The following is a 16,637-nucleotide window of genomic DNA, read 5'->3' on the forward strand; positions in this document are numbered from 1 at the left end:
GCCCTGCACAGAACACCCCATGAGTCACACCATGTGCCTGAGGGCATTGTCCAGATGCTTCTTGAACTCTGCCAGGCTTGGTGCTGTGACCACTTCCCTGGGGAGCCTGTTCCACTGCCCAAACATCCTCTGGGGAAAGAAGAACCTTTTCCTGATATCCAGTTTAAACCTCCCCTGCCTCAGCTTCATGCTACAAATGATGATACATTTCTATGCCTGGTCCCATGGATTATCTGCCTAGGAACTATATAACAGAAAATGATAGATGAGTGTATACTAAGCACTGAGAATAGAAAGTAAGCCTCTTTTACAGCAAAGATATCCAAGAATCTGTTTTTCTTTTAGTATGTGTTTCTCAGAATGGGATTTCATGGGAGGTGCAGGGGTGGAGGCCGGGGGGGAGGGGGGGGTGTGGGCCGGAGGATCAAACCAGGTATCAGTATTCCAAACCAAAATTTCCAAGTCTGAAAAGTGAGCATGAATGAACAGCTGTGATGTGTGCAAGACAGCCTGGTATTAATGAACAACATTGCCAACAACACTAACTGCATTACACTGATTTCCTGTGCTCAGTGTAGCTATTGAGAAGCTAATACCTTTATGGTGAACTATTAATATGAATTAAAAACTAAAGACACACAGATTTCAGTCTGCCTTTCCTTCTGTCACTTATTTTGTACTGCCTGAAGGAGCTATTACCTTCATGTTTCCCTGAGATGTTGGTTCACAAGGGTAGAGTGAGCAGACTCAATTTCACTGAAAGTAATGGAATGAGATTATCCAGAATTATTTCCAGTGGGCTGAGTTTGTTACATTCCTTCTGTTGTGAGAATATAAGTAAACAATTAAACACCTTTACTGAAAGCTGAGAATCTTCACAGTCACCACCTCTTCCTATTTCCTTGGATTAGTCCAGCATTTTGGGTTTAGCCATGCTCAATTAACTCATCCAGGAATTGGTCCAGTCAGAAACAGTTGATTTAAGTGAGATAAACTGGGCATCTGCCTGGAAAAAAAATGATTATCCAAAATATGCTTTCATCATGAGAAAATGAACTGTGCTATCTCCACATTTAAAAGCATATGCTTCTAAATAGATTCCCTTCCTTTGAAAGCTTAAAAAACAGAAAATAGTAACATTGAATCTGAAAATGAAACAAGCAGCTATGAAGTAAAAATCTAGTAACAAGTGTGTTAACATTTTAATGTACTGGAACTGGAACTTGGTACCAGCACCTTCATCAAACCACTATGTAAGCTGCATTGAAATAAAGTGATTAAACCCAGCAATAAAACCAACCACTGCAGAAATGATTGAAATATGTAGGGTTCTTGCATGTGTTTGTACTGGGGGCAATAAAAATGCTGCTACATTTAGTCACTGATTTGCTTTAGGATAGAAATAAAATCAGCTGACAACACTTGCCTGTTTTGTTTCAATTACTAAAGATTTTTCTCTTTAAAAGTAGATCTAAAATTAGAGACATGGTTAATAATTAAGAGGGAACATCCATGGAACCAGAGAATACACAGCAACAAATATCTTTGGCAGGTGATTAAATACTGAATTGGAACTGAAGCTGTTGATAACCTCAGAATCTCTTTATTGCAAGTGGACACCAATGCTTCTGATACTATTCCTGTGATACTGAAATATGAATCAAGATGATAAGAGTAAAAAAAATAAATAATAATTTATTGCCAATGGGTTTTTTCCTAATCTCTACTTCATTTGAAAATATTTTTATATTACTTTTTGGGTTGATAAGCCACTAGCTGATTAATCTGCGGTTAACAGCAGAACTAAAATTTTCAGAAGAACTTCAGTCCAGCCTCCAAGCACAGGCAGTGAATAGATTTTAAGTTTCTACATGGAGCTCCTCAGTTATTGATCTCGCTAAAGTTCATCTTTGAACATTAAAAAACTCAAGAGCTGGCTATATTCTCTAAACAAGGCCAATGGTTGAAAGGCATGTTGCAGATTTCTAGCACTTAAAAACACCTGTTGACAGATATAAAAAGGGGTTTTATTTTTCGGGATGGTCAAATAATCATATAGTAAAATATATCTTCTTGTAATCACATTTTAATATACCAGTTGGAAATGGTTAGGCCTCAACTGAATCTCTCACACTATGCAAAGTACCCATTTGCAGGTAATAAAAGAAAATTTGCCAATAATCTGTGATAAAATATGAACTGTACTGCTAATTCAAGTAGCACAGATGCAGCATGTGCCAATTAAGGAAATGTGTAAATCCAAAAGGCTACCAGAATCAATCCAATTTGTGCTGAAGTCATGGAAATGTTGGCTTCAGATATAGCACAGTTATGTACAGTTTACAAAAGAAAATAGGAGCTAACCAATCTATCAGGAGCAGACATGCAAAATGGTCCTTAAAGCTCCTCATGGAATCCAGATTCAGGAGAGTTAAGAAGAAAAACAAAATTAAAAAGAAGAAAAAGGACGTAATAATAGATGCACAGTAAACCAAATAAAGTAATTTCAAAATGACTGGAGAGCAACAGTGAATGAAAAAATGCCTTTGGGTACACCATCTGTTTATCCATTCCATATTATACCTTTTCATCACAATTACCTAAAGTGGTATATTTGTGTTTCTGTAATGTATGGAATTCATTACATAGTTTTGCAATGAAATTATCACACTGTGGCTGGGACATCTGCACCCTGTCATATATCATTCTATTCATTTCTAGTTAATTTAATCCTAATATCTGCCTACATGACAAGACAGATGTTCAGCTGTACTGTATCTTCCATAGTTTTCTGCCTTGAAGAAACTTTAAGTCACTGAAAGAACTGACATCTTTCAAACAGACATCTCATGGGTTTGGGAAGTTTGTGTGTGCAGATGTGTGTATGTATGTATGTTTGTGTTTATATGCCATGTTATTTTTTCAAGAAATGTGTTTTACAAAACAAAAATCTACTACAGCAACTTTTAAATACAAACATTTTTCATTCCATACACATAAGTTTCTTCTGAAAAATGAGCTTAACTAATATTTTGGTATATTTGTTTAATAATATTCATAAATACAGAGTATTTCTTTCAAATTAACTTTTCACTTGAATGACACAAATTTTTTTTGATTTTTTTTTTTTTCGAGCCTTGGCCCCCAAAATATCAAAACTCAATCAGGCTTTCTGGCCAGCAGTGCACATCCTGTCAGACACGAATGGGCCAGCCAGAAGATATTGGATTCCATGTGTTTTAAAGCTGTTAAAAGCATCATGCAGATGTATCCATGCCATTGGTCACTGGTAGGATGTACAGAAACTTGGAGCATGCTCATATGGGATAAGGTGTATGACCACAAATGTAAAGGCTTGCTTTTCACCACTCCTGTCACACTCCAAGTGGTGCTGTCAAGACTGTCAGAGAGCTTTGCTGTGCCTTCCACTTATCGCACAACATCCTCAGACCAGACTTGCAGAAGGTCTCAGGCAAACTTTGGCACCTATTCCCCAGTCAGGTCCCCGTTTGCCACTCCTCAGACCAATCTTAAATTCCTTTGAGCAGAACAGCACCACTTAAATTCCTTTAAGCAGAACAGCACTGCAAACACTGGCAGTGTTTCCTTATTTTGACCTAACTGAAGTCACAATTGTGACTGTGGCTTACAGTCCACAACTCTGTCAGTTAAATCCCTTTCTTAAGTACACTCATGCATGTTCCCTAAATCTCAGCTTCATCCTATGAATCTGTTGGCTGGGAAAATACTGGGAATATCATCTGATGGCAATTTTCTACAAATTTTATAGGTGTTTTGAGGCCCCTAAATTTTACCCCTAGGGTAAAAAATGGTGCAAAATATCCAACACAACTCAGACAAAACAGACTTCTCTGCTGAAAGAGGATACTTTCATGGTAACCCTTTTTCAACTCTTTTGAAGAATATGTAAGTTTAAATTCTGTGCCTGTAAGCTGCCAGATAAGCCAGAAATAAATTATACCCAGCTGTTGTGTTGGATAACAGCAACAGATTGCGTAATGGACACCCAGATAAAAAACAAACATGAATTGATTTAGAGTATTAATTATCTAAAAATGGCAACTGCTCTTCAAGTTGTTTGGCTGATGATATACAGGGTGAAATAATTCAGTTAGCTTATATTCACCTCTGGCATGAACAGAACTTAAAGGAAAAAAAAGCCCTGAAATTTCATCTTGGAATTAATTCCTTTAGTGTCCTCACAATTTAGGACCATGATATCCTGATACACCTTAAAGCAGGACTACTTTAAACAGGGATATCAGACTAAGGGCTGGCTAACATTTGTTAACACCCATTTATATTTTAAAATGTAATGTTTTCTTCATCTGAATAAATCCCCTGGAGTCTATGAAATCCAGAAAACAAAAACCACTGCTTGCTTTGTATGTTGGTGGCATTGTAACATCATTTTCAAAGCTTCATAAAGATAGATTGATAAAAAAAGCAAACAGGTGCTGAGGTGTTTCAAACTAACAATAATTCAGTGAACACCAGTATCTCTGGACTGTTTGTTAATTATGTAAGCCTCTCTGCAAATAGCACATGACATTTGTTAACAATTATCATTTGTGTCTATTTCCACAGGCTTAAGAAAGGAAATAACTGTGGTGTATTCTGGCAAATATAGCATGTTCTGACTCTGTGGCAAGAGACCTTCAGTTTTTCAGTAGTGACCGCTGCAGTTTGGATGGCAAAGAATGTGGCTCCAGTAACTGATTTAGCAAAATTCCACTGCCACCAAAAATCTCAGCAGCTACCAATGACAAGTTCTGAGGAACCCCAGTCTTCTCCCCTCTGAAGAATTACAAAGGGATGTCTATAAGGAATTAAGCCAAATTCCAGCACAGAAAGGCTGAGTATTGGTAGGCTGCCTAATACATCTGAGAGATTTTAGGTTTCTAATATGGAATGGATTAACATTGGCAGTGGGCCTATACTCGTGTGGTATGAAACAGTAGCATAAACCCTGGGATTTTGGGGGGATTGTAAGATTATTTGTTTATGGAAGTGCATTTACATAGGGTTTTCTAAAAAAAAAAAATTAAAAAGGAAAAATTTAAAAGTATAAAAAACATTAAAGAATTGGGAATTCCTGACTAAGACTGTTACCTGCAATTCTTAGAATGGATACAGCCTTCCCCCTTTGGGAAAGTTTGGCCTGTTTGGTGACAGCAGGTAACAGTTGTTCAGCCAAAAAATATATGTACTTAAATGAAAAGTGAGATATAACTGGAGTGAACAAAGTGTTTATGAAGTAAAAGTATTGAGTATGAGATTAAATTTTTAGGAAAGTGAATATACAAAATTATTAGACAAACATAGGTCGCTCTGTAGATTATGCAGGGAGGCTCCAGAAAAATAAGCATTGGAGTTTGTTAGACTGGATGTCTTAACTTGCAAATAAGACCTTAAATAGTGAAAAGGATTTTTAAGTGTCATTTTGGACGTTGGTTCTTTTCAAGAATGATTCATTTATCTTGCTGCACTGTTTTTGTCAGTGAAGACTCAAATTACTTGGGTGACTGTATCGGTTTTTCAGAAGTATTTGTGATGACAATATTTTGACAAAGTTTTAAAGTTCTTAATAATCTTGAGTAAAAAAAAAATTGTGTTTTTTTATACGGCACAAAAATTCTTGGAGATTTTTGCAGCTGCAAATTGTTTCTTCTTTAATTCAGACCAAGAAAGGAACAAAAGATCATCTTATTCAGTGTTGAGAAGGGTTCTCTTCTTTTGGTAAAGAACTTTAAAATACTCTTTTGGTTTGCCTTTATTGTTCCCTCATATATATAATATATCTATATGTAGAAACAGTAGACACACTCACGGAATTAGAATCCTAAAAGCCAAACTTCCAAAATTCAAGCTGTAGACAGGCATCAACCTATTGTGCAATCTTACTTAAAAACCTTTTAACAATACATGTTCAGGAACTTTATTGGGAAACAGTCTAGTAGCTGTCAACCTTAGTTGGCTCCAGGGTGAGCAGATGACTAAACAGGGATTTAGAGGAGTTTTGAAGCAGAAACAGTGAATTAAATGCAATTTTTCCTGTAGATAAAGCATTAATGTCTTTCAAGTCTGTTCCAAAGAACGTGAAAATGTACCTGAACAAAAGTCTACTATTTATACAACTCCTAAAGATTGGTAAGGCAAAAGTAGGAGAATCAAATGCATACAGAAGAAGGTTACAGTGTCTGAGTCTGTACTTATAATGATTTAACAGATTGATAAATCTGAACTGCAAAAGTTAGAGACTGAAGCAGAACAAGGCTCTCATTCTGCCTCCTTCATATCCTTGCTGAAGCACTGGAAAATTAAACTTTAAAAAATACATTCTTTAAAGCAAATCATTGGATTAAATAATCTTGGATGAATATAACCACAGTGATTATAATTGTTTTACATGTTCCTGTAAAAGACACCAGTCATTTATTACTTTGAATTTTCATTATTTTCACTAGCAAATAATCAGAAAATTAAAAGCACAAAGCAAATTTTTCTTCTAGTGTGTGCAAGTTTGAAGGCCTTTGTGTAATTTGGCAGTGATTTTAAGTGTCTCCTTCTGTACTAAAACCCTGTGTGCAAAGGTCATGGAACCCTATGCAGATTCAGGGCTCATAACTTTAATAAAGTCAGTTGGAAATGAGTTCCCATTCCTGTAAGAATCTAAACGTTCTCCAGGATAAAAATATAAATAAATCCACAAGGATCACATCTAACATTGTGAGAAACATTTGCCATAAAATTCATCTGGTTTTCTGCAGAACACAAGAGTTCAAACTCAGACAAGATTCTAGTGAGCTGGTGTTGATGGATGGCTTTGATATATTACATGTAATGCACATGGTTATGTTTCTTCCCTCTCACAGTCAAATACAGTTTTAATAGCAAGGGACAACCTGGAATGGCTTTGTCTCTTTTAAAAATTTATAAAGCAAATAGCTCAAAGTAACCTCAGTGCCCCCTAGGACTCTGCATAGCTGTCATAATATCAGTGTATAAAAATATAGAACTATGCTAGAAAACTTCTTTTAAGTATTGAGTTTATTCCTACCTGAAGAACTCAACACAAATCAATGGATTAGGATAAACAGAAGGAAAATAGTCATATAGACCAAAATTGCATGTTATGCTTGATTTAACAGAGGTTGGCTGTTCAGTGGAGTTGTACAAAGTTGAAGATGAAAAATAGCACCCTGCGTGGATAGTCTTCATCAATTCTTTGTGGAAATCCTTGGGTTTTAGTCCTTATTTTTAAAATGCCCAAATTAGCAAGATAACTCACATTTTTAAAGTGCTATTCTATATATTAAATACATTCAGGAATTGCCCCCATCCTTCAAGGCCTCATTCACTAACCTGCAAGTCAATTAAGCTACCTCTGTGACTCAAGTGATTGCTCTGACTGATTAGACAACCTTTGGTTACACCCCATTTGCCTCTTTCTGAGCCAGTAGGTAGCTCTGAAAAGTGCCCTAAAAAATAAGTTGAGGTTTCATCCTGACAACATGCAGCACTATTTTTTCCTGTTAGTTTTTATACGTTTAAGTCATTAGGGAACTCTGAATGTATCAATTTGTTGCTTCAATAGCGTGAGGTAGCTGCTAAATTTATTTGGTTTATACTTGGTGATTAAGGGAGACCGATTCTCTTTTCCTGCCCTTTGAGGGAGCTTATGGTGTTATGGGGGGCATGTCAGCAATAATTAAGAAATATCCTGGTACAAATCCCAAAAGATACATATTTTTATAAGTAATTCCCCATGGAAAAACTTTAAAAATGATGTACTTGTTCTGAAAATGCTTCAGGCCTTCTCTAAATAGATTATATTGCTGTTTTTTTTAAGAGTGCATGACTTGAGGTGCATATTTTGCTTGCAACTCATAAAATCATAGCGCAGTTATGTGAGGGAAAACACAGGAATAATCTGCAGTGAACTTCAATGCCTCATAAAAGGCATTATCATTCAGAAAATAACCTAGACTACTATTTTATTCAATTGTAATGCAATAAGCAAGATAGTTTCTTAGGTCACAACCAAAAATATGTTTTATTGGCTTCACACTTACTACACTATTTTACAATTTTCTTTATGCAGACTTTCATCTCATTTGGACTCCATGGATTGAATGTCTTTTTCCCTTTAGATGTTAGACCTCTAGTGTGGTACATATTTCAAAATGTTTTCATAGTGCACAATGTCTTAAGCCTTATGGTGGGTGTGCTTTGCACTTCAGTTTTACTAGCAACTTCATGCGGTATAATTGCATCACTTAGCAGGATATCAACTACAGATGCAGTCCTTGAAACAATAACCTTTGTGTCAGCTGATTTAAAGGTGCTTCCACTTCCTGGTTGCAATAAGTTTTGCCTAATTTAAAAGAACTGAGCATCGGATATTAAAAATATTGGTTGGAACCCAAGCAACCTAACCTGTTCCATCTCCTGCCTAGAGGCCGGTGAAAGGAAAAGGGGAAAGGGAAGGAAAATAGAACACATATAAATCCAGGTGAAAGCAGAAAAGAAAGAAAAATGAGAAAAGGCTAAAGGCTAGAAGAGAAAACTTTGGATACAGACAGTAATTCAGAAAACCTGTAAGCATGGATTGACACTGGTTCTGCATGCCAGTCTGGGGTTCTGCAGTGGTAATAACCCCAGCGCATATATGGAATTTCTTTGGATACAAATTTTTTTAAAACCCTCAAGACTTTAGACACCCAGCTTAGAAACTTGGACTCCAAGAAATATCCCTAATAGCCATCCCAGTAGCTGTGACCTACTTTTCTTAGGGTCCACTGCCTTGCTGAACTAATGTTACACATTCCCAAAAGTAAGCTCCAACATGGAAAAGCTCACATTACTGGCACTATTGCACAGTAAGCAATGTGCCCCTGTAGATGTTGAGGTGGAAGCTTTTCAGTGAGGACTACTTTGAATAGTGGCTACCTGCTGTGTGCATTCCCAAGTAGTTTAGGAGCATCAGCTTAACCTCATACCACCATTTCATCAGGTGAAGTTTTAACTGTTAAGTGATTCATCCTAGTATTGCATAAAAAAGTCTGTGGCTAACTTGGAATTGGATTCCATATTTTCTAAATATAAATAAATTTTCTAAATATGAAGATAATATTCATCAAAACATATTTCTTACCTTGAAGGGCTATAGTTTAATTCATGTACCTCTAATCATGTATTAAAAATCCATCTTTTCCATGCACATCACAGCAAGTGCAATAAAACAATGCATGCTGGTTATTTAAACAGCTATTTATGGCACTTGTATTTATAACACATGTCAAAATGGGAAGGCAGAGGTTGGAAGAAACAGATCCAAGCACAAAACTCCTCGCCCTTCAGCCAATGAAGGTCAGGGTAGATAATGGAGTAGTCACACTGACCCTCCCAAAGGAACTGCATTTGACACACCACATTTTGGTGTTTTATTCTGGTCCGTCATGGAGTTGTACAAAGCACTGAGCATAGTTAAGAAGCTGGCTTTTGCCTATATTTTCAAGAAGGAGATAAAAGATGTAATCACAAATATGATTATATTTTACATGCTGTGTCCTTCTGATTAATATTGATCTATCCATAAATAGGAAGAGCTTAAACAGCTGAGCAAGCCTGGATCCTTTGCCCCATCACCCTTTCAAAGGTAATTATATTTTAAAAGAATATTCTGTCCTCATGAGATATTCTGGTCCATAGGTGTTGGGGGAGGGAAAAAAGTTAGAGTGACCGACCTGAAGATGGCGCGCTGTAGGAGGAGGCAGGGTCCTTCCTCCCCACCTCCCGTTCATGTTTATGGTTATGCCAGTTATAGTTAGGATGCCAGCTGCAGGTGGCAATGACGTAAGCAGGCGGAAATGATGCGCCGAGCTGGAAAATATAAAAAGGTGAATCACTCCTTAATTAATAAACGCCATTTGCCATCCACCATATTGGTGTCTGTGAGCAGTGGACCAAGCAGGCTAGAGGCAGTCGTCGTGTCGTTCCCGAACCAGGTTGCCTAGCCGGTTTAGCGGCTACACATAGGAAGATAACTAAATGTGAAATCTGGAACAAAGACCTACGAAAGCTGCCACAGTGAAGTGACTAACTGTAGAGATCAGCACATACCAATAGAATCACAGAGATGTACCAATCAGTGGGTAATAGTCCAATCCTCTTCCTTCTTCTGTTTCTTCCACATGGATAAAGCAAGAAGGATTAGTCATAAGAAAAATTGCCTGTTAGAAAGCAGCTGATGCTTATTTAGAGACATGGACTACTAAAGGAGGAAAGTCCTTATAAGTTTAGAAGAGAATTTTCTCCTGCCAAAATCACAGAAGTAGTGTAGAGACTTCTTGATTCAAAAGCATTACAGTGCTACATTCTTTCTTCTATCAACATCCATGCCATTCGCATAGCTATTGATGCTTTGATCCATCTTCTCTCTGATCACAGGTATTTTCTTAAATATTCAAGAGAGGGTGAGCTACCCCAAGCAGCACACCTGTGTCCAGGAGGAGGAGATCATATCTCACATTTCCAATGTCTTGTACATACATGCCCTGCCTCCCTCACAATGGTTTTTATCCATATTCAAGGCTTCCATAAATAAAAACAAGTATCTCTGCAGTTGTGTACCAGAATCTGTACTTGCATTCCTCTCATCTGTGCCTTCTTGCACTGGTACAGCTCCTCTTGTCCTGCAAATCCCTTAAGAAAGTCAAAGCAAGGCAGCTTTAGCAGTCTTTATAAGATCAGGGATTCAATAATCTGGCTCAAGTTTTGTCTCCCTTTGATCTTCCCACAATCTTCCATTTTCACTTCCATGCATTATTGCAGTTATGATTCAGTAAAACTCAAATAAAGCTGATGCTATAGAAAGCTGGTCTGGAATGTTACCATGTGATTAAAGCTAAGTATGAAGATCTAAATGAACAGTTATGGATTACAATTATTTTTTTAAATTACCAAAAGAATCCTACCTTTGCATTAAAAAAATATTGTAAAGTTAAATCACTTATAAAGAAAAAAAACCCCACATTTTTAAATTAAAAAAAAATTTCAACATTAAGGTTCAAAAAAATATTTTTATAATATCAGAACTGTGCTCTAAACCTTGACCTGGAGTTTTAGATCTTATTTTTTAATTTTATGAAGTCTGGGTTGGGTTTTTTTTGAGTTCATGAAGAAAGTGAGACAAGAAAATGGGATTTTTTTAGCTAGAAACTCATACATTTAGATTTCTGGGTTTAGGTTTTGGAAAAAATGCACCTAGTTGTTTTCTTATTACAATACTGCTGGTTTTGTTCACCGGTCCATGTTTTTCTTGGAATGTGGTAATATGGAATGTTTTAAATTAGAGGTTTTGCTTTTTACTATCCAATGTCTACTAAATAAGTCCATCATCTAATTCTAAAATTGTGAAGCAGCAAACATACACTTGTAGCCAGCAGTACATATATTTTTACTCCAGAAAACTGCTCTTCTGTTCTAAATTTACTGCAGAAAGCTTCAGAGACAAAAGAAAGGCTCCTTGCCAAACCTAGCTTTGCTTCTTTATAATGATCCTTTAGGTCTCTTCAAATATCCCAACTAAATATTGTAAACTGCTGAGAAGTTTCCAGCAAGAGATAAATAACGGTTGCTAAGCTTTAGCTGACATAACATTTTGTGTATAGAATTGTTTAAAATTAAACTATGGAACGAATGAAGGCATTAGATTGGATGCAAATATTAATCCAAGTCATATTTTTTACCCTAATTTTAATTATAATCAGTTTTTGAAATGTGAGCCATACATTATATTAAAAATATACAGGATATGATCCCTGCTACTGCAACCCACTGCATATTTTGCCTCTCACCACAACAATCCCTATTGTCTGCTGAATACATATGCTGTTTGGAATGTGCACTGACGGGTGCATTAGCAGTGTTGAGAGACCCTCAAGGGGGTTGGATTTGGGGTTTGGTTTAAGTAAGAAATATAAAGCTGGAATTACAATCTGATATTTATTTGAAGCTCTAGAAGGCTACCCATAAAATTTCTTCTCTTAAAATCAGAACAATTGACCCTCTGATTGATGCAGTCTGTTGGCTCCTGTTCCCAGGTCTGACACATGTCATCTGTTGAGAGATTTCTTGTCCTAAAATTTGGGCTAATAACTCAAAATTATCCTACTTTTTATTGCTCTCTGCTTATTCTACTGCATCTATCTGAGCAGGAACAGTCTCTTACTATATGTACACTGTGTAAAATTATGGTCTCTTTCCCCCAGCTGAATCTCTAGGTACTGTTGCAAGTGTTATTAGCTGTGCCTATTTTTTTTCCCCCAAATGAAAAGATTTCACACCCCACCAATCCAACAGTTTTGGAGTCCACAGCTTGATGTTATATTTCCAAAAAAGGAGAACAGGAATTCTAAACTTTGAGTGTCTCTCCCCTTAGCAAGACACTTTGCCCAATGTAAGAAATCTATTCTGCCTCATACAGACTGAGACAGACAGCACAGTGGAACGCTTCCTAGGCCGGCTTTTCAAACATCGCTCACCATGGAACAACCTGCTGGAAAAAAAAACACCAAACAATCCAGTACTTAGAATTGCAATGGATATCTCAGAACCACAAGCTATGATTTGTTTCAGTTTGATTTGAGTGCTCCTTGATTGTCATTGATAGTGGTTTTGAAGCAGATTTACTAAGAACCAAAACTGTGTCCTTTTAGAAACACTTTCACTTGGAGAACCCAACCCCAAGCTCATGTGGTAGCTGTGAAAGTGCATGAAAGTACGTTTTTCTCAATATTTCATAAGCCATGGATACAAGAGGACCCAAATTTAATGAAGGAAAAAGGAATCATTCCCCATCTAGACATTTAGAATGTACTGAACCAGGTATTGTCCTGAAGACCGCAGACTTGCACATTTCAGATTGTGCTGAACAATTCAAGATGCCTCTTCAATCTCATCCCTCCCACCACTGCTCCCAAACAAAATTTTCTAATACTTTGCTTGAAAGGATACAATAATTTCTCTTTGTAGTGTGGGTGTTGAGCAGGTGCATGTGAAGAACAGGAGGGTTCCCACCCAGGTGGCATGGAGCGATTAGTTTGGAAATTTATGCCAATGCACTATGAGGGTCATAAAGAATTCTGACACTTTATGGGTAACGTTTCTCATATTTTTTTAGCTAATAAAGTTCAACACTTGGACAGCTCAGCTAACAGGACTGTGGACAAACAGTCTCTACCTCCCATCTAGAGTTATGGTGTTTTACAGTACAACATAAGACACAAAAGTTCTGCCCTTTAAAATCCCATGCAAAAAAACTTAACAAAAGAAGTTGGAATGTAATAACTTCTCATTAGAAACTTTTTATCCACTAAGCTACCTTTGGTTCAAACCAATCACCTCTTCTCCCCTTTCCCTACTTCCAGCAATATTTATTTATAGATTTGAAAATATTTAGATGTAAGTTTTTGGGTTCATTTTAACAAAAAATAAGTCCAGTCAGAAATAACAGACATTTGGTGTTTTGTTTTTTTTTTTGCTTATGTGGGGAACATTGGTCTGCTGGGTTTATTAATAGGACTAATGTTACCTGCAAGTGCTCTTGGATAGGGTTTGTACTAGACAGACATATATTTACTGCAAAAGGTTAATATATGGACCTTGGAAAATCAAAAGAGCAGGTTAAGATAGTACTATTATTCTTTTCTTCCTCATGTTTATTCTTCAGCTTCTAGTCAGCTTGTACAACAAGGAACAGCTGCAAAACAGGCAGGATCTATAAATGAAAACAGAAACAAAATGTCACATTTTGATAGTATTAGCTAGTATTTTCATGTGTGTTCACACTGGAGAGTGTGCCAAGCTATTCTGAATGTTCTATGAACATTCACACTTCCAAAAACTTTGACAAAACTGGATTTTGGTTATGGTTCACACACGTACTCTTGCAGGAGGCAAGATTTTCATCACGTTCACCAGAATGCCACTAACTAAAGGAAATGCAATAAACTGAAATATAAACTGAAAAGAAACAATTCAAGCTTTATTTGTAATAACATTGACAGTAGACAATGTTTTTCCTTCCACAAAATGAGTTATTCTTTTTGTTTAATAAATCTGTTCCCAGAAGGGCTCTGGAACAGATATTTGTGTTCAGTACTATGTGAAACTAACACATGCATGCAGACTCACAGCTCCCATTCATAGAATTTATTGTTACATCCAAAAAAAAAGTGTCTCTCGCTAAGACACTATGTAGAGCAGGGATGATAAAAAAGGGGTTTTTTTAGCAGAACACATCTTTGTGTTCACTTCTATGGTAGCACTAGAACAGTGCTGAATAGCATCCATATGGCTATCTCAGTCCTGAGATCACTTCTTTGGCTTCAGCAGACTGCATGAAAGGTGTATTCCCTCCCTTGGAGCCAGACTTTAAGATGAGAGTCTCTCCTAGTGCACACAGTTAAATGTGTTCTAGATTACTGAAAGCTACACAGGTGGATTTCTGCTCCTTAGCTGTAAAGCACTGCTCAATAAAGGTTTCTGTTTGCAGACAAAGATTAGATTTCAATGCCAGTAAAGTTGAAAATTAATTTCTGTTAGGACGAGTGACTTCTTCATACCATTTGAAGAGAAACCATATACATACAACAGAAGAATCTGCTATAATAGGAGGGATGAAAGTATGATAAAGGTGTTTCCCTTGAAAAATACAGTCTCAGAATTCCAAAAATTACATTCAGGTGGGCTTGATTTTCCCTCGCAGAAAGTAGCATGGTAGCTGAAATTGTGTTTTATCATCAACCTACTCAGCATAGGTGAGATTCCATATTTTACCATCCAGATTTTGTTCTCCATAGAACAAGTTCAAAGAACACGTGGTTTTTACTACATACTATACAAGAAAAGAGCCAAGGAAAATATCAAATGGGGACTCTGTTGCCCATCGCTTTGGGGCATTTAGTCAAGGATATGGAAAAAAATAACCGGGATCCTCTTCACTTTAATAAATAATTACTTCTGCAAAATTGAAAGGGCACATGAGTAAACACTGTTCCCTTATTGCCTTTCTGAGAAAATTCTATTTCAGGCAAAGCACTTAACCATAGAGTTAGGAACTTCTGTTCAAGGGGCAGGACTAAAGCCATGATCCTTCCTTGCTATTATACATTAACTGCTCTGGTCAATTTGGTCCACCTTTGTCTCCTTATTTCCACAAGTAAATGACCTTCTTTATGATTTTTTTTTTCTTTAGTATTTAACTCAACCCTTGCACTGCAGCTTGAGTCCTAAATGTGATCTGAATTCTCCAAGCTGACAAAGTACCTGCAAGAACTGTATTAGCACACAATGAGATGTTATAATCCTTAGTTAACTTTGTGAGTTTCTCTGTGGTTACCTTACTAAATGTAACTTGCTTTTAGGCTTGTCAATTACTATTTACAATTTTACATGCTCCAAAGTAGAGCAAAGATTCCCCCAAATATTTTGGTGGTTTTTTGTGCTAAACACTGCACAAAAACACAAGGAAGCAGTTTTCACTTCAACAAACTATGTATGCATGCAAGGAAAACCATGAAGAGATTTGTATTGAATATTTCCCTGTTAAAACCCCTTACAAAGCTCACTATTTTTCACCAGAGTCATAGTGCTAAGAAACTGCTTCATCATAGGAATTGAAAAAATATTTCTTAGGTATGTGTGCAGCTGATATTTCATGGTTTCCTTTCACAGATTTCAGTGGCAACCATTCACACACATTATACATGTATTTAATTTTTTATACTGTGATTTCAAGATGAGGTTTGAGCCCCAAGGTGTCTTCATTAAATAAATGCATCATTAATGCACACACACACAAAAAAAAAAAAACCAAAAAAACCCCCTCACTTGGAACACTGCTGTCTCTGTGTGTGTTACTCCAGAATTGAAAAAAGGAGAAAGTGGGAGGAGAGAAAGAAGTTAGGTTTTACAGTAGTCTTATTTTTAAAATTTAAATGAAGAAATCAAAGAAAGGTTGTGTCAAAATGTACTCACCAGTTCTATTGTGGTCTAAGGAAATTTCAGTTTCCAAAGGTCACCTTGGTCTGTGGTTTTGGCTAATTCCTGCAAGGACTGAGGTGCAGCTTTCAAAGTCTCATGGTTTTGCACTAGCAAAAGGCTCAGAGGGGAAGAAAAAGAGGGGACTGTTGTTAAAGAATAACTTTATATGACATAACTAATTAATCACTACACATTTTCCTTGATGATGGCCTACGTGAAGAGTTTGGTTTCCTAATCTTCTCTAGCATAGTAGGATTTTTGCATGTTTATGTCAGATTGCATTCTTCTTCAGGTTGCCATGCTAGACTTCTGTCAAAGTAGAGATCTTTGTAAATTTTCTGGGTCAGAATATGAAGCTACTGGTCAAATGAGAAGAGGTAAGCCCCTCTAACATCCCTGGCTAAGTAGTCCTGGAGGAGGTCTCTAATGCTGGGAAAAGAAAATGCTCTTCAGTAGCTGCTGTTCACATCAAATGCTGGCTGTGTCCCTGGAATGATATGAAAGAATATGACAATCTGCAGTTAATAGTATGAAGAACACTACTTCAGTAAAGGTTGCATTAAACC

At 36.8% G+C, this 16,637-nt stretch overlaps 1 long non-coding RNA gene across 1 annotated transcript; it reads right to left on the reverse strand.

Annotated features, from left to right (window-relative positions):
• Window positions 1-544: 544 nt before the first annotated feature.
• On the reverse strand, window positions 545-16,156 carry LOC107205315. The gene is made up of 4 exons (XR_001521925.1): window positions 16,066-16,156; window positions 13,689-13,804; window positions 9,771-9,906; window positions 545-1,006 (listed from the first exon to the last, which is right to left on the reverse strand). It is a non-coding gene; the product is annotated as an uncharacterized LOC107205315 (long non-coding RNA).
• Window positions 16,157-16,637: the final 481 nt, after the last annotated feature.

Source organism: Parus major, chromosome 5 (genome assembly GCF_001522545.3).
Source record: "Parus major isolate Abel chromosome 5, Parus_major1.1, whole genome shotgun sequence".
Lineage (NCBI taxonomy): Eukaryota > Metazoa > Chordata > Aves > Passeriformes > Paridae > Parus > Parus major.